The sequence below is a fragment of the Meriones unguiculatus genome, chromosome 12 (genome assembly GCF_030254825.1).
Source record: "Meriones unguiculatus strain TT.TT164.6M chromosome 12, Bangor_MerUng_6.1, whole genome shotgun sequence".
In the NCBI taxonomy this organism is placed as follows: domain Eukaryota; kingdom Metazoa; phylum Chordata; class Mammalia; order Rodentia; family Muridae; genus Meriones; species Meriones unguiculatus.
The window spans coordinates 99,118,903-99,132,533 of NC_083360.1; the positions used below are offsets into that span (position 1 = coordinate 99,118,903).

General features: G+C 43.7%; 1 long non-coding RNA gene across 1 annotated transcript; it reads right to left on the reverse strand.

The window, feature by feature from the left end:
* Positions 1 to 7,127: 7,127 nt before the first annotated feature.
* LOC132646769 (uncharacterized) lies at positions 7,128 to 10,312 on the reverse strand. Its single transcript, XR_009585014.1, has 3 exons — positions 10,091 to 10,312; positions 8,230 to 8,433; positions 7,128 to 7,222 (listed from the first exon to the last, which is right to left on the reverse strand). It is a non-coding gene; the product is annotated as an uncharacterized LOC132646769 (long non-coding RNA).
* Positions 10,313 to 13,631: the final 3,319 nt, after the last annotated feature.

Consider the following 13,631-nt stretch of genomic DNA (forward strand, 5'->3'; position numbering starts at 1 on the left):
GTGCCACTTGTCAGTTTGCATACTGGACCAATTCCAATACCATTACTGCAGTGTCAGTGCATTCTCCTACCAAGTCTGTTTCTCTTCCTTCAGCTTCATCCTTGTCTAGCGATCCCTACCTGGTGCCCTCGTTCCCTTAACTGCTGAGAACGTTGGCAGCAAATTTTAGCTACATCTCATTCTGGAAATTGCCCTTGTTGGAGAGAGCTGAAGGTCAAGATTGCACAAGGTCGTACTTTCTTTCCTAAAAGCAACCCAATGCAATGACTAGCTGCTAAAGAGCCTGATTAGCTTGCCCCATTTATGACAACTCCACAGACAGTCCTGGTGCTATAATTCTCCTACGAAAGGCTGAGATGTTTATTGGTTACAGCCCAACTTGTCCTTCTGAACCATTTAGGTTCAGCTTCTTTCCTTTACCCTGCAGGTACTAACCCTGAAGGCAAGCCTCAAGCACAGACTTCCACCTGAGTCTGCATCCCCAGACACTGGGGTGGAGTTCTCAATGCCGCTTGCTCTTCCCATCCCATCTCTGCTGTGATCCCACAATTACCTGATTGCTCAAGCACCTATGCCTAAATACAGTCAGAACAGGGATTTAGTCTCATCGTTTTATCCTGATTGAATCTTTCTAACTAAATGAGTGTGTAAATGAAAGCAAGAGAGATCGCCATCTTTGAAAGCAATGGGGGGGGGGCATTCCTAAAATCAGTTCAGTCATTCCTGAATCATATTTCTTTTCAGAATATCTCCCCACCCCCAAATCTGGGTGATCTTTCCCTGGATATATTTTAAGGTTTTCTGCTTTTGATGTTTCATGAAATTTATAAGAAGCATGGATTCAAAGGTCTGGACTTGGAAGCCTGAATTAAATTCTCACAGCACCGCATACTAGTCGGGTGATTTGGGAAAATACTATAACTCTTCCTGTCTCAGTCTACTAGGATAATCTAGCCAGTAGGTATTTCCAGGTAGTTAGTGAGTGAGGTAATACTGTATAAAGCGGTGATGTAGAATAGATACTTAGTAAACTTTATTCCCCCTCTTCTGTTTCTTTTTGGATTGAATTCACCCTTCCATAAGAACGTGCAAGGAAATAAATGACAATTCACTCATGCTGAGGCGATCTCATAAGCTCTCATATCCTTTTGTGTTAATCCTTTTTTCCTCCTCACATGCCTAAATCCATCATTCTCTGCTGCTGTGCTTATTTTAGAAGGGTAAATAAGTGACGAAAGGCATCACTCAGCCATGCAAGTCCTTGCTTGCTACAGACTTTGCAATTCATTTGTGAGACATCAAATATGCCAATGGCAAGGGGTGTGGCTAGGTGTGTCTGAGAGTGAATCAAAGGTGAGTATATGACATGAATGTAATATTGCCTGCTGGATTTCAGTGGGGTAGGGGAGGGGCTAAAATGATTAACATGGGCCCCAGTGAGAGGTTAGAGTGTTGACAGCAAGGTACTTCACATCTAGGGACCAATTCATCCATATTTCCCGCTATATTCCTCTCAGTATTTGAAGAAAATAAATCACTTTACTCTCTCTCTCTTTGTTGTTGTTGTTTTTGGTTTGTTTGTTTTTCAAGGTGTGTGGCCTTGGCTGTCCTGGAACTCCTGATTTGTAGACCAGGCTAGCCTTGAACTCACAGAGAATGACCTGCCTCTGTCTCCTAAGTGCTGGGATCAAAGGTGTGCACTACCACCACCTGGCTGTTTTTTTAAAGATTTATTTATTTATTTTTTATGTGTATTTTGCCTGCATGTATGTATGTGTACCAAATGCATGCAGTGTCCTCGGAGGCCAGAAAAAGGCATCATATCTTTTGGAACTGGAGTTACAATTGTGAGCCGCCATGTGGTTGGCTGGGAATTGAACCTGGGTCCTGTGCAGGAGCAGCCCAGCCATTGTTTTAAACTACTAAACCATCTCTCTAGCCCACATTGCTCTCTTGAAGTCAGGTGGGCCGGGTGATAACCTCTGACCAATTGCCTTGGAATGGAAGTGTTATATTACAAGTAGGAAGAAGTATTTAAAAGCCAGTGTAAGCTCTTACACAGAAGTAGTCTGAAATGCTCTGAATATCTCCCAGGCCTGGAACAGATTAAGAGAAAAAGAGAAAGGGAAAGGGAGGAAGACTGAGGGTGTGGGGTGTAGGGAGGAGCCACAAAGAAACTAAAAAGGATGGAAGGAAAAATAAGAAGAAACTTTTTTGTTGTGTTAAACTGTAAACTTTAGCCTTTTTTGGCTAATAACATTGTGGCTGAAGAAAACTCAAGATAATCCAAATACATAAGAGTCTCAAGAAAAGCAGGGATAGTTGGCTGTCTCAGAAAGTGGAACTGGAAAGTTCTTCAGATTCCTTGTCCACCTGTCCATCTCTACTGCTACATGGCTGGAGTGCCTTAGCTCCTCTCTCCCAGTCTCCTCAGCTGGGTCTGCCTCCGTCGGCTCCCATCTCCAGTTGTTAGGTGACTTTGACTGCAATTCTTTATCATTATACTTCTATATCCCTGTACAGAGATAGAACCTGATTAGCCCGTTTTGAACATCCACTAAAAGTGCTCTTGACCCAGATTACTTCAAAGTCTTAAAGGAACTTAAAATTTGCTTTTTTGGGGAGGTCAGGGATACCCTCTACCCAGACCCATTAGCAGCAACCATGGGGCTAGGGCACAAAATACAAAACATGGCCAGTGATGCTTAAGGAAATTAGGGGACTCTTCCACCTGGCAAGCGATGTCGTTTGGAGTCCGTCGAGACAAGGCCTGCCCACATTGGCTTGTTCAGTAAGTTGAGATGCAGACTCTCCAGGGCAGTAAGAGACAATCGTTCCTCAGATCTGCTGAGCATAAAGTCAGCTAAACAGAGGTCTTGGTCTCAGTTAGACACTTGACCACTGGCTTTTGAGGTGAGCCAAATATGACAGGAGAAAGGACACAATGGCCCATGGTTTAGGCCAGTCTGTTGGATCCAGGCTTAGCAGGAGCCACTCAGCTGTGAGAGTGCTTTGGGTGATAATATTCACAGAAGGCAATGATTGCTTTACCGCAGTAGAATAATCAGTAAGTTAAGATTGTTTTGATGGTAAAACATAAATTGCAAACTATTTCCTTTCCCTTGGGTATGAGTTAACTGTGAATCTGAAGTAACGGCTTCCTTTGGCTTTTAGAATCACTGCTCTGCTAGCATCGGTCCCAGGCATAATCTTTTAAATATATGGCTGTCTATTTGGAGTGTATTAATTTACTTTTCTCCTAAAATATTTATTTCCATTTTAAACTCTGTAATACTGTGCCTTCTTAATTTGCCTTTTTCAAAGACAACTTTTAGTTTTTCTCCAAAGTACCCCACTGCCTTTTCAAGTAGTTTCAATCCCCTTTTATCCATCCAGCTACCAGTCAAAACCTCTGCTTTGTCTCTATCACCTCAGTCTGGGATTAAGAAGAAATAATCTAATTAAATTATTATAAATTATGCCATCAATCAGAGTAATCTAAGGAAAATAATAGATGCTTGAAAATCAGGCATTTTCACACTGATCTTTAAGCATCTCGAGCTGTCTAAGACTTCTTTGACAACTATCAACAGAGAGGAGGGCTTCATAGTAGCTCCTGATCAGAGGTGATTAGATACAGGACAGGAATAGTGACTCAAGTATTTGTTTGAGAAACTGCTACCAAGTTTTATGTAACTTAAGACTTTGTCATATGGTCAGGTGAGGTGGTACATGCCTTTAATCCCAGCACTTGGGAGGCAGAGGTAGGCAGATCTCTGAGTTCAGGCTAGCCTGTTCTACAGAGTGAGTTCCAGGACAGCTAGGGCTACATGAAGAAACCCTGTTTTGGGAAAAAAAAAAAAAAAAAGAAAAAGATTCTGTCATTTATAAGAATCAATTCCTATTTCAAGGGATGTTAAAAATCATATGTCATAGATTCTCATGAAACATGGTACATTCTTGGGTGGTGGGCTGCGCAGAAGGTGGGGGGGAGTGCAGTGAGGGTTGAGTTTTGCCACCAAACTTGCCTTCTGCTCCTGCAGCTTGGGGTTGATGTGACAGAGAAGAGAGGGGCCTCATGGGAAGAAGTGGAGTCTTGGCAGCTACAGCCCTCTGAAGGGTTAGTGCCATCCTTCCCTGTGAGTGTGCATGGCCGTAATGTAAGGCCGCCACTCTCCTGCCCTCCTCCTCACTTGGCCATTTCCTTCCCTACTTCTCCAATGTGTGATGACTTTGACTCAAAGGGCCTTCACCAAAATAAGATGATCTGGAGCCTGGCCTAGTTAGAGGGTAACCCTGGAGACTGGTCTAGTTAGAGGGTAACCCTGGAGACTGGTCTAGTTAGATAACCCTGGAGACTGGTCTAGTTAGATAACCCTGGAGACTGGTCTAGTTAGAGGGTAACCCTGGAGACTGGTCTAGTTAGAGGGTAACCCTGGAGACTGGTCTAGTTAGAGGGTAACCCTGGAAACTGGTCTAGTTAGATAACCCTGGAGACTGGTCTAGTTAGATAACCCTGGAGACTGGTCTAGTTAGAGGGTAACCCTGGAGACTGGTCTAGTTAGAGGGTAACCCTGGAGACTGGTCTTTTTAATTGTCTGAGAAAGTGCCAGATTGATTTGCAAAGTGGTTGTGCAAGTGTTAGTCAAGAGCTGTGCATGAACTGGGGCCCATGTTTCAGTCCGCCCAGGCCCCCACAAAGATGTGGCAGAAGGACAGCTTAGGCTTATGAGGGTCGTCTAGTAAGGGAAGTGGCACTGTATCGGCAAAGACTCACTTGTCAGCCTTTTGGTCACTTCTCGCTGGTGGGACTGCCTTATCTGGCCATAGGGGAAGAGGGCATGCTCAGTCCCCAAGTAACTTGATGAGCTGGGGTGGATGGGAAAGGGAGGAGGGGGGCCTGGATGGAAGGAGGGATGGGGCAATAACCAGGATGTGAAGTGAATAAAAAATTATAAAAAAAGATAATCTTGTACTTTCATCTTCCAAAACAGTGAGCTGATTTTACTTTATAGTGACCCAACCTCAAGCATTTTGTTATGGCAAATAGAAATATACTAAGATGGCCTCCAATCTCTCATCGCTTTTACATATATATATATATATATAAAAGCATATATGTATATAGTTATATATATATTTATATACATTGGGAAAAGCATTTAGACTCTTTGATCCTATATGTCTGCTTTACGTTAAGTGAGAAAACAATGTTTTATATAAGATTTTGTGCCTGAACGTGCCTGATACGCAGTAAGTACCCAGGGGGTGCAGCCAGTGATGGCATACCCTGGAGCCCTACTTAATACTCAGGAGACTGAGGCAGGAGGCTCCTGAATTTCAGGCCAACATGGACCCTATTATTGAGAACTTGTCACCAACCAACCAACAAACCACACACATGAAAAACAAACCAGAAGAATCTGATTGCACTGGCCTTGGCCCTCCTTCCCACTGCCACTGAAGTGATAATAATTTGCCTTTGATTCCCCTTGGGTTCTTTTTCTAAATTATTATATGGTTAGTCAATATATATCAGGCATGGCAGCATCCATGGGTTGCAGCTAAATAGTGAAGAAAGAAATGCAAGCAAATGATTATGGGAGCCAGTTTTTTTTTTTCAAGATAGATTCCTGATGTCTTTTACAATTTGTAAAGTGCTATGAAAGTGAGTGACTTAAAATAACTATATCATAAATAAAATTTTCCTTTTCAATGCCTCCTTCCTGCTCAAGTTAATCTTGACTTGGCATCAAAACACATTTTGTCTTTCTTCTGTTCTTGCTCTCTGCATCGGCTTCCTTCTTTGTTAGGCACATGGAGAAAGTGAATCATTAAGCAAGAAGCAGTAAGAATGCACGTAGCCTCTGACTCAAAATTAGCAGGCATGGCTTCAGATCTACCTGCTTTGTGGTGCCTTGTCTGTGAGATACTTATGCATCTATAGAAGGCGCGGTTTCCTGGGCAAAGCAGCATGGCAAGGGGGGAACCACAGCCTGAGAGATCAGAATGAACTCAAAGTTTGGCTTTGCTAGTTTTCTGGTCAAATCGCTTAACCAAACTGAGCTTCGGGTTCCAATACTTATGTGTAGCCAGACGTGCTACTCTGTGGGTTCTTCTTTCTTCCACCCTTTCAACCCACTAACGTAAGATAAGTGAGAAAAAAGATAGAGAGGAAAGGGGAGAGATTCCTGAAAAAAGTCAGGGGTTGTCATTATTAGACTACTTCCTCCCAAGTAGGGGCGCTAAGCTCTTTGGGGCTAGTTTGATCTTTGCCGTCAGGATATCTGATTTCTACTTGTTGTTGTTTCTTCTTTGTGCATGACTACTTAACAAACCACAACCAACAGCAACCACCAACCAACCAACAACACAACCTGTCTCTCAGGGTCCTAGCATTTATATAACCTCTGAAAACTCCCCAGAATTCTAAACATTACACAATTGCATAAAACTATCTGCAGCTGAGAAAAATTATGCCCCTGCTAAAGCATGAGGTAAATCATAGTCAGCTGCTGTGAAACAGCCCCAAATCCCATACCTGGGATTAAAACGAAAACATACTCATACTATTTGTTTTTAAAAGAAATCAGAATTCCAAAATTCTCACTACAAAGATCAATGAATATATGTAGTTACATGTGGTAAGCCTTTGATAAGCGTTATTATTTCTCAAGCCTAACTCAACTCTTGGAAAACTGTCCAAATGCCTTAACATAAGCATATATTAGGGGCAGAACTGACCGGATCATATCAAGCAAGAAATTAGTTATTACAATTTGACTGACCTGGGATACCTAGTGGATAAAAGCAGTTCTAAGCTGTTCAGATAGCACAGTCAACTCTGAAAACCAAGGTGAGTACAGATTGAGCCTCGGGAGTGTTACAATGTGGAAGTGAAGTTTGAAATTCTTTGGGATCAAGCATTGTGCCAAAGTAGGGGGTTTATATCTGATTAGAGTGACATAATGATTTTAATTTTAGTATCAATGTCCGAACCCCTTTTGTTTTTGGGACACTCCATTAACTGATGGATGTAGGACCCACTTCCTACCAATGAAATGCAAGGGCAGTTTCCATATTCCTTGAAATAAGGGAGTGTCCAAATGATCTACTGTAGAAGCAAAGCTGGTGAACAATTTATTTTTATAGAAGGGATTATGGCAGCACAGTCAGGCTAGTGACATCAGTGTCCATGGGTTCCAGAAGTGGTGCTTTTGTCCTGTGAAATACAGAAAATATTCATTATGGTGACCCAGAAAAACCAGACATGTTTGGACGTTCCAATCTCTTGATCTTCCTTGGTTCTGATTCATTTCTTTATTTTTTTCTTGTTCTTTTCTCCTTCCTTTCTTTGTTCCTCCCCTTTTTCTTTTCTTACAGTCCTATCCCTTCTTTCTATTGTCCCCTCCCTCCTTCCCCCCTTTCTCCTTCTCCTCTCTCTCTTTTAGATAGGGTTTCACTCTGTAGCTTCAAATCCACAGTTCTCCTGTCTTTGCCTTCCATGTGCTAAGATTATAGTTGTGCATGCTCAAATCTCTGGACCATTTTGTTTAGTATTTATTAAATTATCATTTTATGTGTATGAGTGGTTTGCTTTTCATGTATCAATCTGTGCATCATGTAAATGTCCTGTAAGGTACAGAAAATATTAACCATGTGATATCTCCCAGTGAGACCAGAAGAGGATACCATGTCTCTTGGGACTGGAATAACGGATGGCTATGAGCTGCCATGTAGATACTGGGAAGCAGACACAGCCAACCTGCAAGAAAGTACTCAAAACCTCTCAGCCAACTCTGGAGCACCCCCTGTCCCCAGCTCAATTTTTTGAACCTGTTCTTTTCACCAACCCTAGGAGCTGTCTATTAGTGTGTCAGTATACATAGCTGGTGTCTGTTGAAGACAAAGCCTCTAACTCTTGACTACTCTAGAACAAAATGGAAGAATCAGTGTTTGAGCAAAGTGGAGTCCAAGCTACCACTTTACCAGGAGGGAAAGAAAGAGAGTTTGGTGACAATGTTGATGGTCCAGATGGAAATGGATGATAGCTATTTGTTACTGAGGCCCTCTTACATGAGCTACGCTCCCTAACCTGAGCTTCTATCAAGAACCAAGATATCAGTTGGTGATGAGGAGGCAGGTTCCATTAAGGAATGCTTCCTAGGAAATAATCCAAGGTAGCAAAAATGTCCAGACTCCTGATAGGGAGAGCAGAACTGAACCTACGTGACTTCAGGCCATTCCCCTCCAGATTCCTCTTGCGGGCAAAGTCAGCAAGAGCAGCTGTGAATCGTGCCAAGTTGCATGTCTCCCACAGGTCTTAACTGGGTTCATGAGGAGTCTTGCCTGAGTCCCGTCATCACTAATGAGACACTGCTCTCCAGAAGGGAAGGACAGTGGGACACCAGCTCTGAAGCTGATAACCAGGTCCTGTTGAGGTTACAGACAAGACAGTAAACCAGGAGACCAGAATCGGGGGAAAGGGGGGGGAAGACGGGTAGGGAAAGAGATATGAGAGGGGAGGAATGAGACAAAGGCCAGACACTCTCACTTACATGTGCTCAACTGTTACACATACTCATTGCATGTACTTAGCCACATATGCTCGGTTGTTATGTGTGCTCATTACGTGTACTTATTTTATGTGCTTAGTTACATGTGGTCATTGCAGGCACTCATTTCATGTCCTGATCACATGTACGCCACTGATACTCATTACTCAGTTATTACATGTGTTCATTGCATGTACTCTGTCACATGTGGTGATGGCTGTAATGGTATGGGCTTCATCCAAAGCCTCTGAGGTCTCCAGAACCTAACACTGTCTCTCCTTGTTCACAGTGGTAATAAATAACTACCAATCATTTAATATAGCTACAGTATAGTTAGTAACTACATGTATTATTTATAATAATGATAAACCCAGCTTTTACCTTCTGGTAGCATGCAGAGCATGTGGTAGCCTATGAGAGGCAAAACTCACTACAGTCCAGTGAAATGCATGTGGATGAGAAGTAAGCTTTATGTAAAGCCAATGTATTGGAACAAGTGCTCTTCTCAGCTCCATCTTGGAGCAGAAAGAAGGTAACGGCCCTTCTGGGCCCTTTCATCCCTCTACAACCGGACATCCAGATAAGGAACTGGAGAATCAGAGCTTAAACTGGAGAATCAGCCCTTCAGAAGAGATACGGCGGTTTGGGGCTTGATGATCACATCCGTTGATATCTTCTCACCAAACCTGTTCTCCTGGCATGCCTGCTAAAAGCTCGCTGACCAGCTCTTAAAAGCGAGTGGAGAGCTATGCAGGGGCAGTCCCGTGGGACGGCTGTGGAGGCATGTCCTGGGAGCCCTTCAGCTCTGTGCACACTGGCACAGGTGAAGAGCATCTTCTGGACCCTGCACGGGTCAGTCTTCGAGCCTCAGCTGCCTCAACGCAGAAAAGAAAACGCTTGTTTTAAACTTCTGTGTTTCCTTGGCAGCTGTAATATTATACATAGTAAATATCCAGGGTAAACCAAATAGTCACGTGGAAAAATGATATTTCACACCTCTATTTTGGAGTTAGGGGTGAAATTTGCCACATCCCTCATGTTGAATATCACACAGTTAAACTGCTAATCAGTTCAGCATGGTCAACTACAATTAAATTATTAGTCATCGTCCTACTGCATGGAAATATTTGATTTCTCAACCCAGATAAAATACATAGTAAAGGTTGCTGCTTTACAAACATTCTATCACTGACTTAGGCAAAGCTGTGAAAACCAGATTAGCAACGACCTCAAACAGAGCGAATAACTAGAGAAATTAGATCCTCTGTCAGAAGCAACAAAACAAACATGAAAAGTAAAAGTTTCTACTAAAGAAAAAACCTAAAAGGCCCAGCTTCCCTGCTTCTAGAATTCTGGGGCCTGTGGCATATATCAGGCACACTTAAAAGTCGCCCCTGGGTGTCCGAGGCAGCGCTGACCCAACCAGACAACTGGCCCGGGAACGCCCCGTGTCCCTTTAGTTGCCTTCTCTGCTCCGTTCTCCCCACGGTGTATTTCCTGTGTCCGAGCTCCCTCCCTGCTTCCTTCTCGCTCACCTTCTCCTCTCCCGGCTCCTCCATCTTTGTTGCAGTCATCAAGCCCGGTCCCTTTCTTTCCTCCCTCGCTCGCTCTCCTCATTTCTCTCAAGGCAAAACTGCACCGCGGTTTTTAAGCGCACATGATCTGAAAGTCGATTAAGGCTTCCAACTCTGGCTTTCCACCTGCTGGACCCTGGGGAAGCTACTTAACTCTACCTGACGCCATTGCTGTGTATTAGATCAAGGTTCAGATGGGAAAGCCGAACACTGGGAGACGCTGGGACATGGAAGTCTAAAGAGCAATCTCAGATGGGCCGTCAGGGCGAGGCGCCCGTTCTCTGGAAGGCAAACACACCCAACTGGTGAAATGGGATTGCACCCAGGGCGCTGGTGGGGAGCCAGAGGGGGGCTTCACAGTCCAAGGTTAGGTGGTGCTCTTCGGTCAGTGGAGCCCGAGGTCTCAGGGCATTTCAGGACGTGGAAAAGGGAAGCAGGCCGCCAGAGCCCGCAGGCCCCTCTATCTGCCCAGATCATCCTTAGCCCCACGGTCTTTGGAAAGCTTTCTCGCTGCCCGTCTTGGCTTAAATCATCCCAGAATCATACAAGAAGATTCTGGAGACAGTAAGGTCCACCTCAACTAAATTGGTGGAGTTCAAAAAAAAAAAAAAAAATCACCATATGAGTAATTTTCAAAATACAGGCGTCAGTATTTCATAAATGGTGCTGTGGAAAGTTAGATGAGGTTTAACACGCGTGAAGAGAGCGCTTCTCACGGTGACACACAGTGAGAACCCGACAGACGCCGTTGGGGACCCCCGTCTTGGCCCCTTCCCGTGTCCCCTTTCGCTGAGCGCCATCACCAGATTTCCCAGCATCACTGCTGTGTGGCCAGTGGGCAGGGAGCTATGACAGATGTTACATGTCCTTTTCTAGGTGACAAACACTGTGTCTCTTTCGACAGCACCAGTGTGATGCTTTTAACAATGTATGGATTAGGTGGCATCACCCGTCACTTATGGGAAAAGCCAAGCAGAGATTGTGACACATTCACGTGCCCAAGTCACGCAATTTACACACAGTGCCCAGTTACACAGAGCAATAGAAACGGAACCTGTGTGCGTGGTGTGTGTATGTGTGTGTGGTATGTGGGTATATGTGTGCGTATGCAGTATGTGTGTGTTCTGTGTGTGTATGTATATGTGTGGTGTGTGTGATGCGTATATATGTATGTGTGTGTTGTATGTGTGTGTATATATGTGTATATGGTATGTGGTGTAGTATGCGTGGTATATGTGTGTATATGTGTGTGTGGTATGTGATGTATGTATGTGTGTATGTGTGGTGTGTGTGGTATGTGTATACATGTGTGTATGTTTGTGTTTGGTGTGTGTGTGGTATATGTGTGTTTGTGTGGTATATGTGTATATGTGTGTGTATACGTATGTGTGGTGTGTGTGTGTGTGTGTGTATGTATGTGGTGGGTGTGTGTGTGTGTGTGTGTGTGTGTTCAGGAGCATATGTGCTGTGGTTCCCAGCTTGAGGTCAGATCGCAGGTTTTGAATAGGAATTACTTCTTAGCTTCTACTGTGGGGTCCAAGGACTTGGGTTGTCAGGTGTACTTTTACCTGCTGAGTCATCTCACTAGCCCTAAACCCAAGCATTTTAAATACTATTTACTTAAGAGTGGAAATACCACAGCTTGTTCAAAGGGAGCAGAGGATATGTCTCAGAGTTCATTTTCCATTATTATGCTGTCACGTGAAACCTGGACAAGCTACAAATATCCTTCATGGTCTTGGGATAATTTTAATGGTCAGAAAGAATTTGGTATGGGGCAGGTTAGATAAAGCCTTGATCAAGCCAAGAGAAAGCTGAGGTAATTAGTAAAGAGGATGAAGAAAGGTTAAAGTTAGTGCATAATTAGACATTGCAACTTAATCTTTGAGAAAGTTGCTGTAAAAGAAACCCCATGCACCCTTGATAGCCTTATTATTCATTCTTCCTGAAAGAAAAAACATTCTTAAGTTATTCTATACAGCAAGTCATTTGCCCTAAATTCAAACCCCAAACGACTGTGCCACAAGGAGCTTGGCAGTTCGGTGCTTTGCTAAGAGCAGTCGTGTTTTCACGTGGTGCTCAGTTGCCAATGTCCAGTCACCTTCCCTAAGTGCCCTTCACCCAGCCTTGCTCTGTTCACTGCTCCCTGCTTCATTCTAGAGGGCAGATGGGTTTCTAACCCCTGGTGTCCAGAAGGTCAAGTTAAGAGGTGAGCCGGTTCTGATAAGCCACATGAAATCAGTGGACAAGGAGAATGGACTTTAATCCCACCCCCCCCTTTTTTTTTTCAACTTATCTGACTCCTGCTTTCCCAGCCCTTACCTCAAGTCTTTTACAGACAAATTTGCTCATAGCTTTTTTCTCTGTGAAGCAAGGCTTAGGTGTGCAAAAGGCCAAGTGGGCAAATGACACAATCTTATCTTTGTCAGGTGTGAGACATATTTTGAAAGTGAAAAATCATGAGACATAAATGCTGATGGCACACAGAAGAATCAGAGACTCAATGTGAATAATTAATTCAAAGTAGTGCTATGTTCAACGTTTAACTTAACTGAAACCAGAAAGTGCAATAAAATGACTTGTTCAAAAGCTGGATTTGGTGTTTTATAATGAAACTGGCAACATTTCCACCCTATCATTGAAAATATGGGTTAACATAACCATAAATATTCTTGATAGAACCCTGCTTTTTCTGCGGTGCTATGGGGAGACATGGAATTATATTCATGTGTGCTGAAAGGGGCAAGCATGGAATTGTGGGACTGGCACTTGCAGAGGTCTCCTGGTATGCTGTTTCCTGGACTGTGTATGCTCCTAACATCCTCACTGTTCCCTTAGGCTGAACAGTTACAGCACTGAAGACATTTTGCTGAGTATCAGGGAATAGCTTGGTGATTGAGCAGAGGGCTGGCGTGCACAAGCCGTAGATTGAATTCCCAGCACAAGGGGCGAGGCAGTGGGGTGAGGGGGTGAGGGGCTGGAGGGAGAAAGAGATTTTTGCGTACTTGGTATTTAAATAAAATGATTATTTTTAGTTAAGTATAAAGCTATAATTTTATTTTCTTAAGCTTTGGAAATTTTATTCTCAAAAAAAAAACAAAATATCTGCTTATAATTTGAAGAATGAGATTAACTAAAATCCTTGTTTTAGTCTTTATATTTATGTGTGTGTGTGTGTGTGTGTGTGTGTGTGTGTGTGTGTGTTGGGGCTGCACACATGCCTCTTTTATGAAGACGGCGGCGGACTCTGGGCTTGTTTTGCGGGACCATCCTCTGCGTCATGTCCCCTCATCCTAGGGCTTCGTGTGTACCCATTTGCAAAAGATCAGAACCGCTAGGCTAGTGACTGTTTATATCCCTCAGAAAAGGGTGGGCAGGGTGAGGAGACCCTCACACGAGTTTCCAGCCCCTCCCCCACCTGTTGTCTACAACGCTGCCCTGATTGATCAAGACATGGAGCAGGGACTGCAGCCTATTGTCCCTGGAAGACTAGAGGACAGGG